Source organism: Miscanthus floridulus, chromosome 6 (genome assembly GCF_019320115.1).
Source record: "Miscanthus floridulus cultivar M001 chromosome 6, ASM1932011v1, whole genome shotgun sequence".
NCBI classification, from domain to species: Eukaryota; Viridiplantae; Streptophyta; class Magnoliopsida; order Poales; family Poaceae; genus Miscanthus; species Miscanthus floridulus.
In genome coordinates, this window is record NC_089585.1 from 84,607,015 (window position 1) to 84,622,417 (window position 15,403).

Below are 15,403 nucleotides of genomic sequence, written 5' to 3' on the forward strand. Positions count from 1 at the left end.
CCTAAGTGCCAAAATTAGTGTTTTGCTGATTTTTGTGAGCACTAAATGACAAAGCTAGCCACTGAATCAGCTCATAACCCAAAAATAAAAGTTGTTGCTCTACTTGAGTTCTACAACTTTTCTTTAGGGTACATAGCCATGCAAAGGATCTATGACATAGTTCAACCTAGGTCAAACATACCACTTTCAAATGATGACTTACACTATAACTATGACTTAGAGAACAAACTAGCCTTAGTCATGAATACCAAAGTTGTTCATAGTGACATTCTAAACATGTTTAAGTTATTCCTAAGGTTCCAGAAGCATTTCATACATTGGTTACATATAATACTTCCTAGGTCAACAAGCATATCATCACTTAGGAGCTTAATTAGATAAAGTGATCTACATGAACATTGTTCCATTAGTTATCCTAAGTGTAGCTAAGGTGTTTTAGTGACCCACATCAACCACTTACACTTATTCACACATGATCATAAGCATATACATATGGAAACATAAAATAACAAGGCATGTTTCACATTTTTCAATTGTATGTTTCATATGTAAAAGCTTATATATGAATGCTTGATGATTATGCTCATGGAATGCAAGTGAAATTATGCAAGCCTAACACCTAGGGTGTTACATATATGATATTCCTAAGCAAGATAACATCATTAGGTAGTAGTCTATTCTCAAAAGTATGAAAAGTATCGCTTAAGAACGAGCTAACCTCTAAATTGAGTTGTCGCTTTCGAGCCCGGGTCATTGGACCTTGCCTGACGGTTGGAGGATCAGCGGGTACCTCTGAAGAAGTGATGTCCTCATCATCCTCCCCCTCTTGAATTGGAGTCATCCTTGACTCAAGCTCATCTTCTTCTCCCAAATAAAGTTTCAAATCTGCAATGTTAAAGGTGGGACTAACCCCGAACTCGGGTGGCAATTCAAGTTTGTAGGCATTATCATTTATTTTCTCAATGATCTTATAAGGACCAGCTGCTCTTGGTGTTAATTTAGACTCACGCAGCTCAGGAAATCTATCTTTTCTTAAATGTAACCAAACCAAGTCACCCGGTTCAAGTTTAATCTCTTTTCTACCTTTACTACCAGCAATTCTATACTTTTCATTCATGCTTTCAATATTTGCTTTAGTTGTTTCATGCAACTTACAAATAAAATCAGCACGCTCTCTAGCATCACTATGTATTCTCTCAGTGATAGGTAAAGGCAAAAGATCAATAGGAGCACAGGGGTGAAAACCATACACTACCTAAAAAGGACTTACCTTGGTGGTGGAATGTTCTGCCCTGTTATATGCAAACTCCACATGCGGCAAACACTCTTCCCACATCTTCAAATTGTGCTTCAAAATTGCTCTCAACATGGTGGACAATGTTCGATTCGCAACCTTAGTTTGCCCATCAGTTTGGGGATGACATGTTGTAGAAAACAGCAGCTTGGTCCCCAATTTATTCCACAACGTGCGCCAAAAATGACTCAAGAATTTTGCGTCATGATCTGAAACAATAGTAGAAGGCATACCATGCAAGCGAATGATTTCTTGAAAGAAAAGGTCAGCAATATGAACATCATCATCGCTCTTATGACAAGGAATAAAATGTGCCATCTTAGAAAAACGATCAACCACCACAAAAATACTATCCCTCTCCCTCTTAGTCCTTTGCAAACCCAACACAAAATCCATAGATATATCAGCCCAAGGAGTAGAAGGAACAGGAAGAGGCATATACAAACCATGTGGGTTCAACCGCGACTTAGCTTTTTGACATGTGGCACACCAGGCCATGTACCGCTCTACATCTTGTCTCATCCTTGGCCAAAAGAAGTGTGTGGACAACACCTCCTTTGTTTTCTTGGCACCAAAATGTCCCATCAATCCGCCTCCATGTGCCTCCTACAACAACAAAAGACGAACAGAACCAACTGGAAAGCATAGGCGGTTAGCTCTAAACAAAAACCCATCATTGATCATAAACTTATTCCATGCACGTCCCTCTCTACAATTAAGCAACACATCCTTAAAATCAGGATCAAGCACATATTGTTCTTTTATTGATTGAAGACCAAAAATCCGACAATCAAGTTGGGACAGCAATGTATATCTTCTAGACAAAGCATCAGCAATCACATTATCCTTCCCTTTCTTGTGTTTGATAATATAAGGAAAAGATTCAATAAATTCAACCCATTTAGCATGCCTACGATTTAGATTATTTTGAGAGCAAAGATACTTAAGCGATTCATGATCAGAATGAATAACAAATTCTTTAGGCCACAAATAATGACGCCACGTCTCTAAAGAATGAACAAGTGCATACAATTCCTTATCATACGTGGAATAATTAAGAACAGGGCCATGCAATTTTTTACTAAAGTAAGCAATGGGTTTACCATCTTGCATCAAAACACTTCCAATGCCAACTCCACTAGCATCACATTCTAGCTCAAAAGTCTTACCAAAGTTTGGAAGTTGCAGCAATGGTGCGTGTGTAAGCTTGTCCTTCAAAGTGTCAAAGGACTCCTCATGTGCCTTTCCCCAATGGAACACCACTCCTTTCTTTGTCAACTCATGCAACGGGGTAGCAATGGCCAATGGTGCTAAAATCTTTGACGAAGCGGCGGTAGAATCCTGCAAGACTAAGAAAACTCCTCACCTGTGTGATGGTTTGGGGGACCGGCTAGCTCTTTATGGCTTCAATTTTCATCTCGTCCACCTCAATTCCCTATGGAGTTACAACATAGCCAAGAAAAGAAACTCGATCTGTGCAAAAGATGCACTTCTCAAGGTTACCAAATAAACGTGCATCACGTAAAGCATTAAAAACAGCACGTAAGTGATCCATATGTTCATCAAAAGACTTGCTATAAATCAATATATCATCAAAGTAAACTACCACAAAATGACCAATAAAAACTCTTAAAACCTCATTCATTAAGCACATGAAAGTGCTAGGTGCATTTGTCAAACCAAAAGGCATAACTAACCACTCATACAACCCGAATTTGGTTTTAAATGCAGTTTTCCATTCATCTCCAAGTTTCATTCTAATCTGGTGGTAGCCACTTAGCAAGTCAATCTTAGTGAAAATTATAGAACCACACAACTCATCAAGCATGTCATCTAGCCTAGGAATAGGATGATGATACCGAATAGTAATATTATTGATGGCTCTATAATCGACACACATATGCCAAGTTCCATCTTTCTTAGGAACCAAAAGTACAGGAACGGCACAAGGACTAAGGCTTTCACGTACATACCCACGGTCCAAAAGGTCTTGGACTTGCCTCTGAATTTCCTTAGTCTCCTCGGGATTGGTTCGATAGGCAGCATGGTTGGGCAAGGTTGCTCCTGGAATCAAATCAATTTGATGCTCTATTCCTCTCATAGGTGGCAGCCCCGGGGGTATCTCAGCTGGAAAAATGTCCTCATACTCCTACAAAAAGGTTAGTGACAGCAGGAGGTACCGAGCTAACAATATCATCAAGCAAAAACATAGCTCGTTTGTATACCAAAGCATAGCAAATATCATCATCAGAAATTTCAGCAAAGTCACATTTTGTTGCAAGCATAACACCACCCTTCAATTTAATCCCCTCAGGCTTAGAAATAGATGTAGACTTATCCTTTTTAGGTGGGAAAATAGAATTAGCAACTTGCTGATTTTTAGATTGAACATCATTCAAACTAGCAGCGCATTCTCTATCAGCTTGTACAATTTGAGCAGGGGTCAAAGGTACCAAAGTAATTTTCTTTTCTTTATGCATAAAAGTGTATTTATTACTTCTACCATGGTGTGTAGCATCATTATCATGTTCCCAAGGACGACCCAATAAGAGTGAACAAGCTTGCATAGGTACCACATCACAATCAACAGAATCAGTATAAGAACCAATGGAAAATGAAACTCTGCAAGTTTATATTACCTTTGCTTTACTAGAATCATTTAGCCACTAGATATGGTATGGATGTGGGTGTGGGCGTGTGGTCAAGCCAAGCTTCTTGACCAAATCAGAACTCACCAAATTGTTGCAGCTACCTCCATTAATAATGACACGTGCTCGATGGTCGCTGATGACAAAGAAAATCTGGAACAAGTTATGGCGTTGTAGCTTCTCAGGTTGTTGGACTTGTGAGCTGAGCACCCGTTGTACAATGATGCTCCTATAGGACACCGTGGCCTTGTCACCAAGGACTTCGCCGTCGTCCTCATCTGCATCTTGGTCTTCTTCATCCTCAATGTCAGAGGTGCTGATGTAACCATCTTCTATAGCAATATATGCCTGCTGAATTGGGCAGTCCTTCTGCACATGGCCAATGCCATGGCAGTGGTGGCACTGAATACCCAAAGTGCGTCCTATCAATACAATAGATGAGGAACTCTTGGTAGGCACCTGCAAAGAATTTTTACCTGAATCTGAAGGTCGTGCGGGAGGTGCCTTAGGTGTAGCGGAAACTCCAGAGGCTATTGGTCGCTTGCTCGCTGGTGGAGGCACCCGAAAAGTGGTTGGCTTGGTCAGCCCCGAAGATGGTGCCGAGCATGGCGTGTATGTGCTGGTGCTGACCTTGCTCTTGCCCTGCTGTTCATGCCCCTGCAATTCCTTTTCTGCAAGCATAGCAAACTGAAACAACTGGTTGATAGTGTTAAATTCTTTATAATCAACAATGTCATGAATCTCACGCCTCAAACCCAAATAAAAATGACAAATGGCATCTTTGTTTCCCTCCACAACACTACAGCGCATCAATCCCTTTTGGAGCTCACCATAGTAATCCTGTACAGATTTATCTCCTTGTTCTAAATGCATCAATTTCTTACGCAAGTCTCTATGATAAGAAGGAGGAACAAAATGATCACGCAACGTACCTTAAGTTCTTCCCACGTACTAGGTAAAGCATTCTGTGCAGCTAGCCCATTCCACCAAATAATGGCAAAATCCTTAAACTCACTAGTAGCTTGTCTAACTCTATGCTGCTCAGGTACAAGGTGGGCACTAAACTTTTGTTCTACCATCATCTCCCAATCAAGATATCCCTCAGCATCATAATGACCCGAAAAATATGGTATTGTGAACTTAATTTTAGCTTAAGGATCATCGGGCACACAGTGATTATTGCCTTGACGGTGGTGGTGGTGGACACCACCCATACCTATTGTGTTGCGGCGAAGACATTGTCATAATCTCTCTTGTCGGAAAGCTGCTCAACCTATGTTCCCATTGGCATCATACACCGTGTCTTGACCATCGGTGTTGCTGCTGGAGATGTTGTTGTTGCCCGCCACAAAGGTTTCCAAATCAGTAACCTTGTCGGTTAGCGTGGAAATTCGCTTGTCCAATCTCTCCATGCTATTGCCAATGTTGAGTTCAATGAGTGCATTAGTGACGGCCTTCCTGATGGCCTCATTCATCCTTTTTTGGGCATCCTCTACAACAGCTTATAGTTGCTCTTGGCTAACACACTCGCTGAAACATTTAGAATTGTTATCTCCAGTCTGTTCACCTCCTGCCATTGAAAACACAAAAACAGGAACAAATAGGTGAAAGTTATCCCTACCAAATGACTACATGATTATAGTGGTGTCACTTTTCACAGCAAATGGAAGCGTCTTACCAAGCTCTTACAAAGTTCTTACCAACACAGGCAGTGGGCGGTACAACCAGCGGCTAGTTCGTGATACCTGTGAGGCAGTGGTACCGAGATTGCAAGGCCCTTTGTCTGTACTGATCTAAAGAGTTTGTGGAGCATGGAAGGCACACAAAGAGTAATATGTATATCTGGCACATAAGTCAGTAATAGAAAGTAATGCTGAATTATAGTCCAAAGTACTTGTTCTCATTGCTGGTCTAAAATGTTCCAAGTACTAGGTGTGTGACAAAAGTATGGTGGATAGCAAGGTGATAGGTGTATGAAAAACAAGTATGGTGGATGGAAACATCAACACAAACAAGGAACCAGATAGCACACGTAAACACAACTCACTTTGGTCTTCTCTATGTGCTCCTCTAGATATTGTTCCTCTTTTGTCCCTCTCTTTTTTCTATTTTTTGGGTTGTCGTTGTTTTTTTGGGAAGTTTTGACTTTTTTATTTTATTTTTTTTTATATTTTTCCTTTACTTAGGAGCACAAAAGAAGTAACCACAAAAAATATGAGCATAAACAAGTGAAAGATGTGGCCTATGGAAATTTCAGAAAACTTGCTCAAAATCGACACAAACCTTGTGACCACGAAAAGAGGATCTTGTGACCACTTTTTGACCAATTTAAAATTTTCGAACCCAAAAAGAATGGGGGATGGACAAATCCAAAAAAAAATTCTGATCGATTTTGATATATGGAACGTCGAAATCGGAGTTCGTATGCGAAAATTAGACCAGTTTTAAAAATTGGCTCTGAATTAGAGGACAAAACGGGAACAATATGCGCAAAATTGGTCATAACAGCAAAGATTTGATGGAAACGATGGGGGAAAACACACGAATTGGACTCTAACATGACCTAACCAACAACAAGACCTCGACCAGGACACAAACTCAACACGACGAACTCTGAAACTGAAATATGCAAAGGCTATGGCGCGGAAGGTTCTAGGATAGGAAAAATGAGTATGACACTGGACTATGGGACGGATGCGAAACACTCAAAACTAGGGAATAAAAGTGAACTTGACAGTATACCTTTGCTCTGATTACCACTTAATGGAGACGGGAATCCCGATCTTTCGTCAGGTGATGGTAACTATCGTTGTGGCGGAGAATGACACACCGATCCGGCTTCAGATCGAAAGATCGAACCCTACAATCTTAGCACCATAGCTCCTCTAGTTATCAACCAAGTCATGGACCAGGTTGACCTCACCAAGAAGGCTAATCCTTGCCTGCGCAACGAAGAACATAAGCAAGAACAAGAAAGAACACAACCAAATTGCAGATGAAAGATTATCTCACAAAGTTGGGGTGTCACAAACTGATAAACGGCGAAACTGTTCTTGATAGAATAATCTAAGCAAAACCCAAAACCTAATGACGGTGGCAGCGTATGATTATAAAGGTCTTAGGGTTGTCGCCTACCCTAGACGTGCCCCCTAATGGGCCCAAACACGATACATGGTTCAACGGACCAAAAGAAGGTGTCGCAACACCCTGGTAGATTCTAGATGCAGACTTATTTTGATGATTCCTATTGATTCCGAAGAGGTTGTGATGTGAAACCACTTGAACTGGCTTCCTTATCAAATTAGCTTTCCATCCATATGTGGATCATCGAAAACGGAGTTCGGATGCGTCCTAGGTGACCAGTTTAAGGCAGACTGGTCCTGGAGGCCAAGGGAGACTTGAATTCTTGTTGGACTAGGCCTCCGGCTTGTGTTGGACGTCCTTGCTGGTCATCATCACCTCCACCACTTCCTCTAAGTCCTTCATGACCCTCTCCAATGTTCCTAAGCAAGATAACATCATTAGGTAGTAGTATATTCTCAAAAGTATGAAAAGTATCGCTTAAGAACGAGCTAACTTCTAAATTGAGTTGTCGCTTTCGAGCCCGGGTCATTGGACCTTGCATGACGGTTGGAGGATCAGCGGGTACCTCTGAAGAAGTGATGTCCTCATCATTAGCATGGTCAAGTAGAATCTTAGAGGAATAATTCCTAAGTCATTCTTAATTATAAGTCAAAGCATACATTGATTAGTGCAATTATACCTAAAAGTCATTGTTGAGATCATCTTCATATCTACACATAAGGGATATTACTAAGGGAGATTAAGAACAGAGCTTGTCCCCCTTCGTAACCAGATCCTACATGCTACCTACATCGGGGAGTGGACTACAAAGGACTCAATGGGAGTGTCACATCCATGATCTACCACATGACCTGGAATATAGGGTGTATCCACAGGTAAACAACATATAAGCACCACACTTACACAATGTTGACCACCCACCCATGGATCCTTAGGGTGAGCGCTATACGAACATATGCATGAATATGATGATAATCCAACTATACTAGGTATATAATCAAAGTAGATGATGAACATTATAACAAAGAACATGAATAAGATGAATACTAATATTGTCATAACAATTATAGCAAGCATATAAAAGTAATGGAGATACAAAAGAGAGAGGGGGTACAAAGATGAATACTAATATTGTCATAACAATATGCTGGAACTCTAAGGTTGATTAGGGTTTTTATCTTCTCAAATGACTTGATGCCTTCAGGGGGGCAGGGGCTAATATATATAGGCCGAAGCATCCAACATGAGCCCTTGGATCAAACTGACTTAAGGAATGGCATAGATGCAACCTAGGAGGTGGTGAAGAACCGACATTGCAACATGGAGGCTGACAGGTGGGCCCTGGGGCCAGGTGGCCTATAGGTGGGGCCAGGCAGCCCCACCTGGCAGCCCCTCACTCTCTACCTCGGTGTGGTGTCCTCTGGTATCCTCGAGAACCTTCTAGTGTCTGTTTCACGATGGATAAGTGCAATTAAATCTAACATGTAGATCCACCTTGATGATTTTCTAGATAAACCCTGCAGAAATCATAGATTTACCAAAACTCGTGGAATTTATTAGTTTAAACTCCTAGATCCTTGCAAGAAGAAAGGACAAATGAGCATGCTTGGGTTGCAAGGTGATACCAGGGGAGTGTGTTGTTTCTCAACATAAGCTTTTGGTGGTAGACTTTTGTTTTCAGGTGCGTGCCCGTAGGGATAAACAAGCTAAGATTGAAAGAACAAAGTGGTGGAAACTAAAAGGGGAGATGTTAGAGGTATTCAGGGAAAGGGTTATCAAAGAGGGCTCTTGGAAGGAAGAAGAGGACATAAAGAACATGTGGGAGAAGATGGCAACCAACATTTGGAAGGTGGCCTCAAAGGTGTGTGGAGTAACCAAAGGAAGTGGAGACGAGGCTAAAGATACTTGGTGGTGGAACGAGGAAGTCCAAAGGGTTATTAAGGAGAAGAAAGAATGCTATAGATGCTTGTACCATGATAGGAGTGTGGACAACATAGAGAAGTACAAGGTGGCAAAGAAGACTACAAAGCGAGCTGTAAGTGTGGCAAAGGGTAGAGCGTACGAGGATCTTTACCAACATTTGAGTATGATGGAAGGAGAGAAGGACATTTATAGGATGGCTAGGGTTTGTGAGAGAAAGACAAGGGACTTCAACCAAGTTAAGTGCATTAAGGATGAAAGGGAGCATCTCTTGGTGAAGGAGGATGAGATCCGACATCGATGGCAAGAGTATTTTGACAAATTGTTCAATGGTGAGAATACGGACATAACCTTTTAGTTGGATGACTCTTTTGATGACACCAATAGGCGCTTTGTGCGGAGAATCCAAGAATCTGATGTTAGAGAGGTGTTGAAAAGGATGAAAGGAGGTAAGGTGATGGGACTGGATGGTATCCCAATCGAGGTGTGGAGATGCCTCAGGGACATAGCTATAGTATGGCTAACCAAGCTGTTCAACCATATTTTTCAATCAAACAAGATGCCTGACGAGTGGAGGAGAAGTATATTGGTACCGATCTGCAAGAATAAAGGGGATATTCAAAGTTGTACTAATTAGCGGGGAATTAAGTTGATGAGCCATACTATGAAGCTATGGGAGAGAGTTATCGAGCATCTCTTGAGAGCAATAATGTGGGTCTCTATAAACCAATTTGGTTTCATGCCCAAAAGGTCAACCATGGAAGCCATTTTCTTAATAAGACAAGTTATGGAGCGGTATAGGGAGAAGAAGGACCTACACATAGTTTTTATTGACTTAGAGAAGGCTTATGATAAAATACCAAGGAATGTTATGTGGTTGGCTTTGGATAAACATAAAGTCCCAACGAAGTACGTTGGGCTCATTAAGGAGATGTACAACAATGTTGTGACTTGTGTTCAAACAAGTGATGGAGACGCGGATGACTTCTCGATTAGGATAGGACTACATCAAGGGTTAGCTTTGAGCCCTTATCTATTTGCCTTAGTGATGGATGAGGTAACAAGGGACATAGAAGGGGACATCCCTTGGTGTATGCTTTTTGTGGATGATGTAGTGCTAGTTGATGAAAGTCGGACAGGAGTGAATCAGAAACTAGAGTTATGGTAGGAGACTTTGGAGTCCAAAGGTTTTAGACTCAGTAGAACTAAAACTGAGTATATGAGATGTGACTTTGGCACTACTACTCAGGAGGAGGAAGATATTAGTTTGGAAGGTCAAGTAGTGCCTAGGAAGGATACCTTTTGATATTTAGGATCAATGCTACAGAGAGATGGGGATATTGATGAAGATGTTAGCCATAGAATCAAAGCAGGGTGGATGAAGTGGCACCAAGCATCTAGTGTCCTATGTGACAAAAGGGTACCACAAAAGCTAAAAGGCAAGTTTTATAGGATGGCAATTAGACCTGCTATGTTGTATGGTGCAGAATGTTGGCCTACGAAAAGATGACATGTTCAATAGATAAGTGTCACAAAAATGTGTATGTTGCATTGGATTTGCGGTCATACAAGAAGGGATCGAGTTCAGAATGATGATATATGTGATAGATTAGGGGTAGCACTAATTGAACAAAATCTTATCCAACACTAGTTGAGATGGTTTGGACATGTCCAACGGAGACCTCCAGAGACACCGGTGCGTAGTGGAATCCTAAACCAGGATACTAACATGAAGAGAGGTAGAGAAAGACCGAAGTTGACTTGGGTAGAGACAATAAAAGGAGACTTGAAAGGATGGAATATACCCAAAGACTTAGCCTTAGATATGAGTGCTTAGAAAACAACTATTCACTTGCCTAAACCTTGATTGCTTCTGCTGGGTTTCAACTCTAGCCTACCCCAACTTGTTTGGGACTTAAAGGCTTTGTTGTTGTTGTAAACCCCTAGACCTTTATTGGTGATCTCAATTGTGCCCTTATGCGTGTGTTTATTGATGGTTTATAATGGTTGTTAACTACCATCAACAAACTCCCCCAAGCTTAACCTTTGCTAGTCCCTTAGCAAAGCTAAACTCAGCAAAATGGATCAGGAGTTGCTACAATGCTCTCACTCCTCAAAAGTACACATGCGTTCAAACAAGAATTCTCCTCTAGATAAAAATAAACTGATCTGACTTTCAAACTTACCCATATTACCTTCAACTATGGGGCTCCTTAGCCTTCACTTGGGTCTTGAGCAATTGAAAGATAGAATAATCAAGTCAAGCACTCTATCTCAAGTTCTTTGCTCAATCATTATTCCAGAGTTTTTATAGGTTTTCAAAATAAAACTAAGAGCTTCCATTGTATGACACTCTCAAGTCTCTCAATATATGTGGTATTTGTGGATCCTCACCAAGGTAATAATAATGTTATGCCTTTTTCTTCCTACAACTAAGGCTTATGTGGAGCTCATAGGAGTGGAAAAAGCATGAAACATCATACTTACAATACATATATTGTAAAATCAAACCTCGGATCGAAAGAGAGTTAAGTCATACAATCAAATCAAGATGTGCATGTGTGTGGATGTATATGGTGGCCAACCTAATTCTACTTTGCTCCTTGAAAACATATCTCTCTTTTAAAACTTGGAAACAACTTTGCAAGAAAACATGGGCTATCTTATTCATCTCTTCTTTTTCAGGAGGGCATCGGAGTACCCATTATTTTATATATCTCGGATACCTATCCATTTTTTCAAAATTTTTTTCTTTTCATGAATAACTTTTTGCATTGCCCCATGTCTCTTTTCTGCAACAAAGCTTTTGAGAGATAGCAACAAGAATTTGGAGCATTTTTTTGTGTTCATTCCCAGTGTAAGAGTAAAACATTGTTGGGTGGATCTAGATGGAATGACATGTTTTTGTGCCTACCCCTAGTGTAGGAGTAGTGCATATGTAGGTGGTGTGTACGTGATCTTGATTTTAAGAGCATGATAAACCTCTCATAAGGGTCAACAAAGCTTGACTAAACTCAATGCAATGCAAGCAGCATATAAGAGTGAAAGTTTTCCTAATCTAAATATCATATATGGTTCTGGTAGGAATTCAAGCTTTGTCATATAAGGAACTCATCATGCTGAATTTTTATGTTTTTCAAAAGATAAATCTCCAAAACTCTAGTATCACTTGGAACAAGATAAACAGCAGCTCAGACCTTCTTATATCATATCCATCAATTACCTAGACTTAGATCAAGCATATGCTACCCATGAGTTTCAAGTTCAGAGTAAATCCTTATATCAAAACAATTGTATCCAAAACTCAGGAGAATTCAAGGCTAAAAACTAGGTACTTGAAAGGAATTACAACAGAGCAACTATTCATTATTTCCATAGCAATAGATTATCCTTAGAGTCTATTTATTTATTCAACTCTTAAAAATAGAAAACTAGACGCATACTTTTTTTATTTTGTTTTCAAAATTTAAGATCACACCTTATTAATATATATATGTAAGACAAAGATAAATTTTTATTTTGCTTTAGTTTGTTATGCATATTTTTATTTTATTATATCTAGCATAAAGCAAACTCAAAAATAGTAAAACTAAAGGAAAGAAATACTTAGCTAAATACACAGGGGATGCGCCTCCCCCAAGTAGGATGTAATGTGGTCGATTGTTGAATGTTGAGTGATCCTTCTCCAAATGGTTTTGCCAGCTGATGTCCTTCTCATTCATCCAGAAGTTGGGTTCCTCATGTGTAGCGAGTACAACAACGGTTCAGGAAGATGAACTTTGGGATGATCGACGTCTCCTCCTAGAGTGGCTCTTCTTTGGCTATTCATAAGTAGTATAACTATTGAAATAACAATGTACCTTTCTCTAGGGCATTGGAAGTGGACTTGTCTAGATCCAACATTGAGGAATGGTCTTCCAAGGATGATGGGTGTATCATCATCTTCTTCTCCCATGTCCAGGACCATGAAATCGGCAGGGGCATAGTCATCTTGTATTCTTACCATAACGTCTTTAGCTATCCCCTCCAAAAATTGGATTGATTGGTCCACCATCTACAATTGCATGTACGTAGGGAACAAAGGTTCGTTACCGAATAAATATTCATACATTACCTTGGATATTATATTGACACCCGATCCAATGTTGCAGAAGGTCTTGTAGAAGATTTTTTTCCAATGGTACACTCGATCATCGGTATGCCAGGATCATCCTTCATAGCAAGGAATGGTGAAGCGAGGAGGTGGTCGTACTTAGATCGGAGTGTGTTGATCATGTTGACCGTTTCTTCTTATGGCTGACTAGTCTTGTTCTTCCTCCTTTGGTTCTTCTTCTTCTTGGTCACTATTGTCCCTTTGGGTAGGTATGCCTTTTGTGAATGACTAGGAGACTGCAAGATGCGGCTCTTGAAAGAGAACTTCTCCTTTTTATCCTTGATCATGAAATAGATCTTGGCATTGTCCGTGTAGATTATGGCTTTTGCGGTGCTCAAGAAAGGTCAGCCTAGGATGATGGGTGCCCTTTCATCTCCACCTGTTTCCAAAACCACAAAGTCTACGGGAACATATGATTGTCCCACTCAGATGATGGCATCTTTAAGAACTCCCTTGGGATATCAGAGTGACTCATCTACAAGCTGCAAATGCATATTTGTGTACAACAAAGTATCTCTATTAATTCTATCACAAATTACCTTTGGCATGATGTTGACACTCGCTCTGAAGTCACAGACAACTTCTTAGAATATGTGAGGTCCAATGACGATGGGGATGACAGGTCTCCCTGGATCACTCTTCTTGTTAGGCAAGGTATAAAATATCCACCTTCCCATCGATGGCTCCGTGTAGTAGTAAGTTGCATTATGAATATCGACAAGATTTGTAGTTTCTAGATCTTACAGCTGCCCCTGAATCTTACCTTTGTCGGATGGAGGAACGACAGCCACCAGCTGAGCTATTTGTGATTCTATCATTTTATTAAAGCTATGCTGGTTCTTAATGGCAGAAGCAAAGCTATCCATTCTATTACTTATATTTTCTAGAATTTGATCATTGGTAGCTACCTTCTTAGATAATCCTTCCATAAGTCTAGATTGGCCAGCAATTAATTCTCTCAAGGCTAGTTGATTGAAGTTATTATAATTATTACTTTGAGGGTTACCTTGGTAGTTTGGCCTCTGTTGCTGGTTCCATCCTTAATTCTATTAAGGATGATAGTAATTATTGTTAACAAAGTTCACATCCTCTTGGGTTTCAGGACAGCTATTCCCTAAATGCCTAGTGTTGCCACATACTTCACACATCATCCATGAATCATGAGTGTGCATGACTTCTTACTTTTCATTAGCTCGGTCTTTGAGCTTCTTCATTAGTAGGTCCATCTTGGTAGATAGCATGTCTACCTCCTTGAGTTGATGCATACCTCCACCTCTCTTATGGGTCTAAACACGCTTTTCATTCTAGCCTTGGTTGGAGGCCATCTTCTCCACAAGAGTGGTCGCAGCTGGAAGTGTAAGTGACAAGAATGCACCTCTAGCAGCAGCATCCATGGTCTCACGGGTACTGTTGGTCAACCCATGGTAGAAGGTCTGCATGAGTAACCAACTCTCCATCCGATGATGAGGACATTATCATATATAGTCTTGAAAGCATTCCCATGCCTCAGGGACGGATTCATCATGTTGCTGCTGAAAACTTGAAATTCTCCCACGTAGAGCATTGGTCTTGCCCGTGGGAAAGAACTTTGCCAGGAAGATAGTAGAGCAGTTATCCCATGTAGTGTTTCTATCTTTGTTAGCGTAGAACCACTACTTCGCCTTCCCCAAAAGTGAAAATGGGAAGAGGCGAAGTAGTATGGCGTCCTTGGTTACTCTCTTGATGGTGAAAGTGTTGTAGATCTCCAGAAAGTGTTGGAGATGTGCACTCGCATCTTCATGTGCCTTTCCACAAAAATTTGCTCGCTTGCACCATGTTGATGAGAGCCGGCTTGAGCTTGAATCCATTGTCTCCCACATTGACTATGGGTCCAGTCTGGATGTTAGCTATAGTTGGAGCAGAGAATTCACAGAGAGTCTTGTCAGCCATGGCTTCAAATTCTGGTGTTAAGCTTCGCCTTATCTGGTTGTCTTCTGACTCTAAAGCTAAAACTTTCTTGAGTTTAGCTTTAGTTTGTCAGAAGGTCAAAACCGGTCATACATTACCCTGCATAAGATATGAAAGTAGACAAAACAAGGGTGATCCTGCTTAAGCAGGGGTATATGGTTTATCTCGATCAGATTAATAAGTATAACTTTATCAATACTTCCTTTGTCTAGCTACCTTCCCCGGCAAACAGTGCCAGAAATGCTTATTGGTATTTATTAACTTGTCACTTGTTTTAATAGCCACCTATTATAAACCTGTATCTCCTAACATTACTTTACTTCATTGTCATCCCTAGTGATGTTGCCAGAGATACTT

At 40.5% G+C, this 15,403-nt stretch overlaps 1 non-coding gene across 1 annotated transcript; it reads left to right on the forward strand.

Annotated features, from left to right (window-relative positions):
* Positions 1 to 14,554: 14,554 nt before the first annotated feature.
* LOC136461965 (small nucleolar RNA R71) lies at positions 14,555 to 14,661 on the forward strand. Its single transcript, XR_010760499.1, has one exon. It is a non-coding gene; the product is annotated as a small nucleolar RNA R71 (small nucleolar RNA).
* The last annotated feature ends 742 nt before the right edge of the window (positions 14,662 to 15,403 follow it).